We start from the raw sequence: 14,223 nt of genomic DNA on the forward strand, positions 1-14,223 counted from the left end.
TTGTGGTCCATGTCTGCAGCAGTCAAGCTTGAAATATGGGTCTGAATTGGTGCCCAGTTCAGATCTCATGTTTAACAGCTTGTGTGCAAAGACACACAGCCTTGATAGCTGCATTTGTGCAAATGGAAGCTCAGTAATGGCTTGCCAGATACTTTGGCACTGAGTATATTAAGTAGCAGAGCAGGTGTTAAAAATGGAGGTGAGATTTGGCCATGTACCACGCTGAAACAACTGAGACATATTCCAACACTGATGTGTTTTATGGTGTTAGTTATAATCATGATCGGTTGGAGTAAAAGTGGCATGACTTGTTACCTATTGGCATGCTGGGATGTAGACGCAGGTAAGAACCCAAGAAAAAAAGGATAAAATGTTAAACTTTATGTTTATTTTTATTTATTTATTTATTTTCTGTCTTCTATTCCAGAGTGTGTAATGTCAAATGGTGCACAAAAAATGAAGAGGAAAGAAAAAAAGACGATTGAATAGAAGAAACATTATGAAACAAGTACTTAAAATGTACAGGTCTGATATATCCTCAACTTTCTTGTGTTTCAATATGAATATATGCTCCTTAAACATCATTATCTCTTTTCTCTCTAGTGTTTTGCTTCCCCTGCCTGGTCCCATTAGTGTGCATGGCCATTATGGTCTGTTTTTAACTGTATTAAGCAACTACCTACAACTAAAGGAGGCTACCCTGGTCACTTCTACTGAAATGAACTCAAGCTATCCCACCAGCCAAAGTGAAACTAACTCCCTGCAAAAGCGGGCACTATGGTTTCTATAAACAAACAAAAAAACACTGCCATCTAAAGTAATTTATGTGGCTACCCTGGTCACTTCTTCTGAACTGAACTCAAGCTATTCCATGATCCAAAGGGAAACTAATTCCCTGCAAAAACTGGCACTATGGTTTCAATCAAGAAACAAAAAAAAACACTGTGATCTAAAGTAATTTATGTAGGTCACTCGCATGGATATTTCCTTTGCATTCCTACTCTGTAAAACGGTACCTGCACATCACTGAACCAGACTCTAGCCCCCCTTTTTCAGACAACTTCTGCTATTTCACTCTGTATTATATGTTATACTGATCTTAGGTCTCACAGCTACTCCATTATTTCCCTAGTTGTATTTACCCAACAGTTTATCTGTTCTCATTATCCTCCCTGCTTTACCTTCCTACTAAGTTGTGTCTGAGCTTACTAACAAAATCTAGGTGCAACCCTTCACAGCTCTCTTGCATTCCCTCCCCTGCCTTAAAACCCCCTACTTCACTTTATTCCCTCTTATTTCTAACTGCTCAAGGCACTGCTTTCCGCTCATAGATTGGTTCTACATTTTGTGACTACTCGGGCTGCTAACACATGAAACTGCTGTTTCTCAAACACCTTCTTATTTTACTTCCAGTCTTTCCCAGAATGCCTTATGGCATTTAAACCCTTCCCACTAGCTTTCCATGCCATCAGTTCCCAGGCCCCCCCTCTTTTGTTATGTTCTACTTGTTGTAAAACCACAAATAAGAAATTGTGACTTGGGAAAATAAGGGTGTGTCTGGCTAAAGCACTAGTGCTAGTTTTGTTCATAATGCTTTACTGGTTCTCATAAATCCTCTGTTTTAATTTCCTCTCTGTTTTCCCGATATAAAATGCTTCACAACCATCACAGAAAGCTCCATAAACAACCCCTAGAGAATCACAGTTGTATCTATCATGGATGTAATATACTTTATTTCTGATTTTTACTCTGTCAGTTAATTTAATGAACTTGCATTGACAACATCTCCCACATTTTGTCATGCCTGTATTAAATTTAGAAGTCCTTTTCGGCCTTTTAACCAAACCTTTCAGGTTTACACCCCTCATAAAAGTTAGTTGGGGTGTCAAACCTAAAGAACTTCTAAGGTGGGGATCTTCCGAAATAAATGCCCAGTTCTTGTTGACAATTTCTCTAACGACTCTAGAGTCAAGTGAGTAAGTTAACAGTCTAGTTGATTTGTCTCCCTCATATATGTTTGTTAAAGCAGGAGATGCTAAAATGTTAGTGTGTGACTCTGGCATGTTATAACTTTTGTGTAACAAGGGGATAAAGTGGTCTGATGACCTTTTACTAATGACTTCTTCAAACACAGTGGCCACAAAGGCCATCAGATACCCTCTCCTATTAAACATGGATCTTAACAAGTCACATTCAGTAATAAAATCATTGAAGTTACTAACCATTCTGGCAGCCCTTACTGCTTGTTCCTTCACCACTGCATTTTTTCTGGTGTAAAGGGTGACAAGTGGAAAAATGCAGAAAGGCATTGGAATAGGTTGGCTTACGGTATATAGTGGCTCTAAATCTGTGGTTAACAAGGTCCTTTGCTAGATGAATATCCAAAAAATCAATGTAGTCTGTGCCTATTTGGAAGGTAAAATCCAAAAAGGTAGTATAAGTTTTAATCTCACTGATGAATTCATCTATCAAGTTTACTTCACCCTTCCATAGAAAGAACATGTCATCCTGGTACCTAGTGTACCAGACCACATTGTTCTTAAAGGTAGGGGAATTAAACAAATAGGACCTTTCCCAGTAAGCCATGACAGTGTTGGAAAAACTGCTGCCACATGTAGCTCCCATAGCAACGCCACTTGTATAGAGGTAAAATTCATTGTTGAAAAACAGAAAATTGTTAAGTAATACAATCTCAAAAAGAGTTTCAATGACATGCACCTCTTGGTTGTCCATGCCTCTCATGTGCAAAAAATCCCTAACCCACTCAATACCAACTAGTTGAGGGATTACAGTATACAAATCCTTAATGCCCACTGTAAGAAACACTAAATTGTCATTAAAGTCCAAGTTATTAATGGACTTAAGAAAGTGCCATGAGTCCTGACAAATTTGTTGTTCCAACTTGAGTATTGGTTTAAGCTTGGAGTCAACGTATTTAGCACAAGCATACGATATGGAACCATGACCATCCACAATAGGTCTAAATAGTGGGTTAGTTAGATTTGTATGTATCTTTGGGGTTCTGAAAAAGCTTGGTATAACTGGAGCAGGCATAGACAAATAATGGTATGTATCAATGTCTATACTCCCTTCCAGGAACAAGTCATAAAGAATCCCATTTATAGACTTGTATGCTCTATTGATCTGGTTACGACTGACTTTTTCGTATGTTGTACTGTCTAGGATCAAGTTCATCCTACAGTTTTAGTCGTGTTGATCCATGAACACTAAACCTCCACCTTTGTCAGGTTGCATGACACGCACTTGACAAATATCCAATAAATTGATGAAATCAAATTCATCCGGAGTGATATTTTTATGGATGTTACTGATATGATGATTGCTTGTGAACATTCTCCGAAAATCAATTTCACAAGTTTTCTCAAAGAGTGCTAGAGATTCAAGTTTTAAATCAATGATAAGTTTGACTATACTGGCCCTCCTATCAGGTGCAAATGTTAAGCCTTTTGAAAAAAAGTCCACCTTAGCTTTCTCAATATGTAGGGAACTAAAATTATAGATATTAAAGTCCCCTTCAGAACTGGAAAGGATGTTAGGAGATTCCAAACTCATCTCCTCTTCCTGTTGTAGCATTTCCTATTCTGGGGCTGTCTCCTGTTGTTGGTAGGTTTGTTTGAATGAAGGGTTTGTGGCCCAATGGGTTCCCAAAAATCCTGGTGGAAATTAACATTCAAAGGTATTTCATGCTGTTGTCCTGAATGTTGGGCTGCCTGAGGTTGTTGATTATTTTTAACAAAAGAAATACTGATAAAATCAGTATTTTGCAGGAGAGCAAACCCCCCCATGTGGGGTGCTACACCCCCCCTACTTAAATATACAAACTCCAAGATAGCACTACAGTGCAGTAACAGGAAATATTCCTGTTACGAGCTGTATGCAGATCTCCATGCAGTCTGGTTGAGCTTTCACAAACTCAATCATATGGGGTCGGCCATATGAAATTCAAGATTGTGGGAATTCGACCATTTACAGTAGATCCATTGCCACTGGCCCTGCAAATTAGAAACTTAAAGAATAGTTTTTTGTTTTACTTGCACACACACACTCATATCCTTGGAGACAGGATTTCCTTCCTGTACCCCCTCACCATGTGCAAGTGGTAATGACTGTGCCTTATCCTTTGTGCATTTCTTCGTGACTTCAGGTTGCATATATGTCAGATGCATAGCTAATGCTTCCTTGCTTACTCAGAACCTTCCTTTAATGTAAATGTATTGCAGAATAAATGCCTTTAATCACAATTCATAATCAGTTATGCAGGATTGCTCCTGTATTTGTTGACCCTCACAGTTGTTACTCATGCAGTCAAAGTTGATGTTAAGTGTTGCTTTCTGTTATACTTGTGCATATGATGCTGCTTTTGACCTTCTCACTGGTTTATATACAGTGGCCAACTGGAATGCTTGATGTACAATTATTAGGCAAAATCCATAGCTGTGTAGTGCAAACATCAATCATAAGGTATTACTGACCATACCTCTCAACCTCTGGACAAAGCCATAAAAAAGTGGTACAAATAGAGACAATTTTGAAATATTGCTCTTACAGACTTAGACAGTTGATATAATAACAGGTTTTGCATTAGCATGAATTTTCTGAAGGATATGAAATCTAAAACTCAAATGTCTGTTATTTTTTAACTTCAATCTTTAATGATTTGCCACTAATTTGCCTTAAAGCCACAATTTTATGAAAAATCAACCAAAAATATAAAACAAAAATCTGGACAGTCTGCAAAAAACTGTATAGTTGAGAGGTATGTTACTGACATTTATGTACCTGGAATGTGTACCACCTTAGAGACATAAGAGAATTTACATAACACAGTAATCATGTAAATAACTGTATTGATTCATAGGCTCATGGTTTTTCTCTACAGGTTCCAGACTTACTTTGGTAATGTAGATGTGAGACATCACCTTGGGGGTTGCCTGTGTGTGATGCTAACAGAATACAACCATTACATAGTAAAATAAAGATTGTGTAGTTTATCAGGCATCATTTTAAATATTTATATATGCTAAGGCTGTCATTCTTTCTTTTAGGTATTCAGTGTGTGTGCTGTGCTTTGCCTCTTAGCTAGAGCTATGGCATATTTTGTTTCTCCCTCATATTCCTCATCTGTACCTGCTGGTTCTGTCTGTGATATTGGGAACTGTGATCTTGCATTTAATTGTCCTTGTTGAAGCTGTTTCCTGAGAATTACATTATGCAAGATGGATCAGACTAAGTAGTTTAGCAGAGGTTGCTGGATCATCCTGCAGGGAATTTCCTGATGTGTCTAGACACCGGATCCTTGATTTGAGCAAGTCAAATAAACTTTCTATGATACTCCTAGTTTGAGAATGGGCATCACTGTATCCTTGCTTGGCGAGGTTGCATGGGTTTCTCATGGGTTCCATGAACCATGGCTCCAGGACATAACCTGCATCACCCACTAGATGCCCTTGTAGAACATCACCCCTATCAATCCTTGTATACAGCTTGCAAGTGTGCCATATGTGTGAGTTGTGAAATCTGCCTGCGTTACCTGCACAGACATTGCAAATGATCCCTTGGACATTACAGACAACCTTACAGTTTATTGAGTGGTATCCTTTTCTGTTGAGGTACCTCCTTTCTTGTTCATCAGGTGGGGCTTTATTTTTTATATGTGCAATCTCTGACCCACAAAACTTCAGAGAAGTGTGCTATTTTATAAAAGTCCTGCATTGTTCTTGTTGTTTCCGGTGGGGAAGATGGGAAAAAGATATGCTCCCTTACATGAGCATCGCATTTACGAACTGATGTAATATTATGTAAGGTGAAGTCTGTGACACTCCTAATATATCTCCTGTGGGTTTTATGAAAAGTACCTGTAGCTAGTATATATAATGCTACAGATACCTTTGTTTGCATTGGTATGGATTCTTCATGATTTCCCTGGGGCCTCAGGTGAGGGTGGCAGAGGTTGCATATTTTCTCTAGTGATTCCCTGTCCACCTGGTATTTCTTGTACAATTCTGTGTTATGAAGTCCATGATAAGTCAAACGGGTTCTAAAGACCATTCTTCTTGGATACAGCCTGGCAGCAACAGCAGCACCACTACCACCTTGAAGTAGCTGGATGTTATTCAAGTCATCATGTATTTACTTTGCATTTGCAGATCATTTTGCCTCTGAAACTCCAAATCTGTCAAGTGCAGAATGTGAAAAGAAAGTTTTTGCTTTCCTTGAAAAGGGATTATGCACATGACATTACACATCTCACGGTTAACTAAAGCATATGGAGGTGTCTGCCTTGATATAATTCATCAAAATTCAGGCTCCCACATCCAATCCTTACCATTTATTTTCAAAAGCTCTTACTAACTGTGCTATATATTAGGAAATTTTTAACATATATATATATATATATATATATATATATATATATATATATATATATATGTATATATGTTGTTTTTCAAAACTTTCCAGTGATGTTCCAGCCCTTTTTATTAGACAAAACAGCTGGCAGTGGTGTCTACGTTACAAATAGTGGCTAATCATGGCAGCAGCAAGTGATAATATGTTTTTTTTTCTGAGAACAATGGTGGCTGTAATACAAATAGTTTTGGATTTCAGGGCAAATGGCTACTCTGAGTGTATACAATTGCTTTATAGCTTCATGAATAGCTCCACCATGTTGGATTGGTTAATTAGCAACTAATTTGGCTACTTTTGGTTTTATTAGCATATTCTGCCATGTGCCTTTATTTGATGGCTCTACAAATACAAAATAGGACACTACTGTGTGTGCACCACACCGCGTGCATGATAGCTGCACTTAGTGTGGCAGTTAATAAATCCAGCACAGTATTTGTTAGTGAACAGCTTTTCAGTGAATTCTGATACAACAAACCTTATCTAGTACCTCCACTGCACTTATATCATTCACTAACACCATCAATCATCAGAGAAATAATGGACTTCTAGCATCTGCTAAATTCTTAGACTTATCAAAAGCTTTTGACATAGTTAACCACCTCAAACTTCTTCAACCACTCTCTACCTTAAACGTCAGTACCTCCTCTACTACATGGTTCAAGAGCTATCTGTCAGGTAGGCAACAGGCAGTACAATGGCAGAACCAAATATCCTCCCTACTGCCTGTTTCAGTAGGGGGCCCCAAGGCTCCATCTTAGGTCCCTTACTCTTCACTCTTTTCACCAATCAACTCCCATCCACCACACCTAAAGCCTCTATTGTACAATATGCAGATGACATCACTATAATCGGTGCAGCCCCCAAATTCGATCACCTGCTCTTCCTTACACAAGAATGCTTCTCACTAGCCAAAACGTGATTTACCAATCATCAGCTCATTCTTAATCCAACTAAAACAAAATTACTCCTCTTCAGCTCTCATAGATCTTTATCCCTAGCAGACAGCTTTGCCATCACCTCCAACAACAAAACTGCTATTGCCCCATCCACCCACACCAAACTGCTAGGTGTAGAAACAGACAACCACCTCAGATTTGATTTTCAAATTGCCCAAACTGTAAAAAAAGTTAAAAAAAAACTTGGACTGCTCTACCATAACAAACACTGTCTCTCAAAGCAATCTAAAACAACAATAGCCAGAACACATCTGCTATCCACCTTGCTTTATGCTTCCCCTGTGCTCACAAACCTTCGTAAAACGGATCTAAGCAAACTTGAATCCTACTATAATAAGATAGCTAGATTTGCCACAGAATCACCATACAAAAAACACATCACTGTGAATCTCTCAACAAGCTTAACTGGTTAGAACTGAATCTAGTTTGTTTGTATAACTTAAGCACTAATCCAGGCATTCTTCAAAGTATTCAATTGTATTTATTACTGCTTGGTAGTAACTTGATTAAAGTGTAGCTATAATTCTAAGTCTTTTGGATTAAGCACTTGGGCTTCAGACCAGTTGTTTTACATTAGGAAGGTTTGTGGCCTGCACTGTGGTGGCAGGACAGGTGGCTTACATCCTTCTAAGTTGGGAACTGCTGATTGAGGGCTCAGTGTCTGTTATTCTAAAAGTGTATTAGTTCTGGTTTAAGCACTTGGGCTTCAGGCCAGTTATTTTACATTAAGAAGGTTCGTGGTCTGCACTCTTGTGGGAGGAGAGGCTGGACTCTGCCCTTCTGAGCTGAGAATTTCTGGTTAAAGGCTTATAGTGCCTGCATATTTCAACTGTTTCTTACTGTAATTGGTACACCTTGTTTGCTGTAGTCCTCTCTTAAAACCTAGTTGCCTCGTGGTTTTGGCGTCCTTTCAGGCTTGTTGGCTGTTGGTGAAGCACCCACCAAGAGGAGAAAACGCTGAGAGAAGAAAGGAGCCACTTTTGAGATTTTAAGTATTTTTCTTCTGTTTATTTGCTAAGTTTTTCTGCATAGTTGCCTAGTTTGAGCATTTTCTGGCTTGTTAAACTTGATTTCTGCATTAGTAGCTGTATTTAGAGCACAACCAAAAGCTGTTTACTGAATTTCCTGTTTGCACTTAATTTTAAAATCGTTTTTTTTCCTCAAAACTTGCATATTTTCTGTCTTTGGCCTAGCACTCTTGTGTGGGGTCATTTACTGTACTGTTATAACTTGATATTACTTGTGTACCTCTGCTATCTCTGAAAAAACAAAAACAAAAAAACAATCTTGCTTTTTTCCCCACTTTTCTGAGATTTAAAAAAGTTCAGTTACAGGCTTGCTGTTCTTGAACTGTTTGTAAGTTTCTGTGAGGCCATTTTTGCTTGGGCTAAAGGAAAGTCTCTCTGTTGATCAGTGGCAGTGAAAAACATTGAGCAGCTTCCCTGCCCCCCATGGGAGTGGTTACTGACTTGAAACTGTAGTTTTATTGGCCGTTTTGGGTCAATTCCTGGCTCTTTCCAGCCCCTGCTATCAAGCACGCTTTAGCGCGGAGTTGCCACTAGAGCAGCATCGGGCAGCGCTGGTTTAACAAGGTTAAACTTTTTCTGGCTCCATAAAGTCTGTTCTTCATTTTTTTCCCTTAGAACTGCTCTACTAGTAATCTAACAGTATATCCCTTAACTAAAATGCGCAGCACTTGTTCCTAAAAGCTTTTTTTTTCTCCAAAAAAAAAAAAAAAGCTCAGCACTTGTCTTAAAAGCATCTTCTTTTCAGGTTTAGCACTTCTGTATTATACAAAGTCCCTCACTAGCGAAACCCCCCCCCCCAGGAGTACCCACTTCCTTACTAAGTCCTCTCTTATTCAGTTACACCCCTAACAACTTAATTTCTCTAGCATGTCGAAGGGCCAGATGCTGGCGTCCTCTCCTGTCCAGTTGGTGAATCTGGGAATATTGAGGCAATGTTACAATTGCCTCATGTACACAGACAACCCTCTCATCCTCCCACATAACACAAATACTTGCGAGAGATGCATCTATTTGGCCAAACTGGAGGCTGAGCTCTCTCAACTCAGGACTGGCAAGACCAGACAGGAGGAGAAGGCAACTACACACACCACAAAACCAGTCTCACATAAAGCTATAACAACAATGAATCAAACACATAAACACACAAAGACATACTCGGAGGCTCTGAGCAAAAATTTACCTAAACAGCAGAGGCCTCCAAAGCAGACACCCAAGCAACTGCCACCTCATGACACACCACAGGCAACACATAAACCACAAAATCAGTGTGCAAAGCAGTCACAGCCCTTAAGGCCAAATACAACACCAAACATACTTGTCATAGGTGACTCCATAGTCAGACACACTGACGTCCCACTCACCAGGCTGAATAAGGAGAGGGTCACAGTAAGCTGCCTATCGGGCGCTAGAATCCGCCACATAACACAAGCACTCGGGTCACTCCACAGCAAGTACAAATATGACACAGTCATGGTCCATGCTGGTGTGAACGACCTGAGATGTACCTCCCTGGACTACATGAAAAGAGACATAGAGGAACTCTCTGATTATGTAGCCCAGGCAGGTATGACCCTGACCCTGAGCAGTATCCTTCCTTCACCAAGAATGATGCCACAACATAGAGACAAGATGATCAGCTTTAACAATTGGCTTAATTTCTGGTGTCATTCAAAGGGGATCCAGTGTCTGTCTGCCTGGGATGACATGCTTGACAAGCCACGCTGCTTCGCAAGGGATGGCTTGCACCTGTCACCCCTGGGATTCCGGATATTGGCTAAGGCTCTTGCCACCCCATAGTGCCTTTTTAGGCAAGGCTCAAATTCTAAACCTACCACCCTAGTAAACAAAATGGGAAGAAACTAAGGGTAATGCTGCTCAATGCCAGAAGTCTAAATCTCAAAATGCACGCACTCGAGGCCCTTCTCAGTATGGAGAACATCGATGTCTGTGCTGTAACTGAAACCTGGTTCAAGGCTCCTGAGAGCACCCGGCACTATCAGGTTTTACCTCATATCATGCGTTCCGGCCCCAAAACCTGGACCACACCACAAAAGGAGGGGGTGTATCCATATTCATCAAGGATACCCACACCTCCAGGTTGGTGGCAATGCATGAAGCATCGGAAACCATCCAGGTGCAATTAACCATAGGCAAAACTGCTCTACAATTTGTAGCATGCTACAGGCCACCCTCTCAAACTCAGGAACCCCACACAGCCTTTCTGAAGACACTGGAGGGTATAAATGTATCTCCAAACACCATTATATTGGGTGACTTCAACTACCCGAATATAGACTGGGAACATTACTCAAGCCCCAACTTTTTAGCCCAAAGGTTCCTGGAGTTCATAAATTCAAATGCCATGGAACAACTAGTCACCGTTCCCACAAGAGGAGAAAATATACTAGATCTCATCATCACAAACATGGGGACAAAATGCTCCACACCGGAAGTATATCCCTCATTGGTGAGATCAGATCATAAACTAATCTCACTGGAAATCCACATCCCGCCCCCACCCCAAACAAAAAAGACCACAGTGAAGAACTTCTCTAAAGCAAACTTCACACTACTCGAGACTGGTGTGGTATCCTTCAAGGCCCCTGAGCCAGTGGAAACTACAACCCAAGCTGCGGAAGCCCTTACAAATGCCTTCTACAAACACCTCCAGGACTGCATGGATCAGGCAATCCCTAATAAAACCAAGACTCTTTCCACCAAGGGCAAACGTCCAGTCTGGTGGACCCCAGCCATAAACAAACTTTACAATAAGAGGAGAAAGCTGTTACATGATAGAGCAAAATCCATAAAAGAGAAGACACCCTTGATCATTATTAGTAAAAACATATGAGCACTCATAAAATCATCCAAGGCCAACTTTGAGAGAAAAATTGCCATAGATTCAAAAGACAATCATAATGCCTTCTTCAGCTATGTTAGAAACCTGGGTGGAATCTCCCAGATATGCTCAGAATTAGTCCAAAATGATACAAAAATCACTGAACCCACAGACATTGCCAACATACTGGCAGACAGGTTCAGTGCAAACTTCACCCCACTCTCCAAAAGGAGAGATAACTATCCCAGCGGAGTGTAGCCTCCCAGACATCTCAAATGTGCAGGTAAAAGCTGCTCTCTCTAAAGCTAAAAACACAGCATCAATGGGACTGGATGGTGTCCCCGGCTGTGTGCTACACGAACTCAATGAGGAACTAAACCCGCACATAAGGCAGCTGTTTAATCTTAGCCTTACCACAGGATACGTGCCCAAGGAGTGGCGTACGGCAACTGTGGTCCCACTCCACAAAGGCGTTGCCTCTACAGACCCTGGTAATTACCGCCCCATAAGCTTAACAAGCCTGGTCTGCAAAGCTATGGAGAGGATCATAATGGAACTCATAAACAAAGACATAGGGGACTTGCAGACATTGGACCCGACCCAGTTTGGCTTTGTCAAGGGCAGATCATGCCTTTTGAACTTGGTCGACTTCTTCGAAACAGTCACCAAGGCCATTGATGAGGGAAAGGCAGTCCATACAGCCTACCTTGACCTTGCAAAAGCTTTCGACACAATACCCCACTCAGGTATTATAGAGAAACTTACCAGCTTAAATGTAAACCCATATGTCACAAGATGGGTTGCAAACTGGCTAAAGGACAGAACCCACAGGGTTAGAGTTGCTGGCACCATGTCAGACTCCAAGCCGGTCACAAGTGGTGTCCCACAGGGCTCAGTCCTTGGCCCCCTGTTGTTCGGCATCTACTTCTCAGAAGTACAAGCAAACATAGGAGGACTATGGCTGACAAAGTTTGCAGATGACTGCAAACTGGGCGCCATAGTGGAAAGTACACCAGACACAGATATCCTTCAGAAGGGTCTCACGGAAACTGATAGCTGGTGCCAGAGCCATGGCCTGAAGTTAAATGCCAAAAAATGTATAGTCATACCCTTCGGGAAAAACAAGGTAACCCCAAGCTACCATATAGGTGGCAATCCACTAAGCACAGAAGAGGTTATCAGGGACCTGGGGACCCAGGTTGACAGTGGCCTTTCTTTTGACACTCACATTGCTAAAGTGGTTAGAAAGACCTTCTACATTGCCCACCTGATCATGAAGGGATTCACATCCAGATCAAGTGAGGTCATTGTTCCCCTGTACTCTTCACTTATCAGACCAATGATCAAGTACAATGCCCCATTCGGGATGTATCTCACCCGACACCTGCAGCAATTGGAGAGACCCCAAAAGTTCCTCACCAAAAGGATAAAGGGATTCCAAAATCTGTCATATGCTGCCAGACTGAAGAAACTGTAGCTCTATTCAGTCGCATACCGTCTGCTCAGAGGTGACCTGTGCCTGACATACAAGGCCATGTCCAACCCGGAATTAATGGACATGCTCCACCTCAAAAAATCCAAATCTACCAGATCCACTAGAGCAAGTGACTTAAACCTTAGCACGGATATAAATAAGACATGCTGGAGGGATAGATTTGTCACTCAGAGACTCCCTATGCTGTGGAATAAAATCCCGGTCCATGTGAGGCAGAGCACCTCGCTGGCTCTATTCAAGAGAAATCTTGACCGGTGGATGGGAGATCGTAGGTTTACCCTGGGAATCATCTCTGTGTCACTGCTGGACAGAGGCACAACAAACTAATGGGCACAATATTTTTTAACATAAGGGGTGGCGTAAGCCACAAAACTTTGGGCTAGGCTTATAAATGCCTTAGGGCAGATAGCCTAGTATAAACCTATGAACCTATGAACCTATGAACCTATAAGAACTCCCTCTATTACTGCAATTAAATCAACTCTCACTAGCACACAAAATATTAAACCACTCAGACAAAATCCCAGCTCTTCAACATGTTATACATCCCCACATCACAACTAGAACCTTGAGATCTAGCACCCCAAATCACCTAGAGGTCACCAAATTTAACAATTAGGCAGGAAAAGCTTTCTACAGCTACTCAGTCTCTAAACTCTGCAACTCCCTCCCCACCCACCTAATAACCAACAACACTACCACTCAATTTAAGAAACTCCTTAAAGTTCACTTCATGAACAGTGGGCTATGCTTCTATCTCACTCCAGGATAAAAATCTTAGATTACAACTAATTCCCATACACCACAATAATAATTGTTATTCTTTCATCCTATCCACAGTTCAATCATGACTACAGACAATGAAATGCCTTTAACTCCCTAAAATCACTGCCAACAATGTTTTCAATAAGTTCAATAACCACTGTATGGCTATGTATAGCTTGTCATATTTGGAATTTATAATGTAATGTCCTACCCAATGATGTTCTTACTTAATTTGAGTGTGTGCAATAAGCTGTCATTTAATTGGAATGTTAGTTTTACCTTTAAGGAAAGTTCATTCAAAATCTGTAAGATGTTGTGAATGTATGTACTTGGAGCTTTTCTCCCCGGGCCTCGGCTGAAAATGTACCTGTGTCCAGTCAGACTTTCCCAGTTATCAAATGTAAAATAAATAAAGTAGGATGAAATTTGCAGGCTACAGTGAAATGGGATCTAGGCTTCCATATCCCCACATGGAGAAGTTGCCTCAATATATCTTCTTAAGTAGTATAACACATTTTTATTTGTATTTGTTTTCCAGGTTAGAGCATTGATCTCCATGGACATGTTTCAGACTTAGCCTGGGAGTGGTGTCTAGTTAAGTGACTCTCTCCGAGTCATTACGGTTAGGCAATGGAAGCTGAGGGAATCAAACCTTGCACCACTGGACCACAATTCTGTTGTCATTAACTCATGGGAAAATTAAAATCACTG

The sequence above is a fragment of the Protopterus annectens genome, chromosome 9.part0 (assembly GCF_019279795.1).
Source record: "Protopterus annectens isolate FY-2018-M chromosome 9.part0, PAN1.0, whole genome shotgun sequence".
NCBI classification, from domain to species: Eukaryota; Metazoa; Chordata; order Ceratodontiformes; family Protopteridae; genus Protopterus; species Protopterus annectens.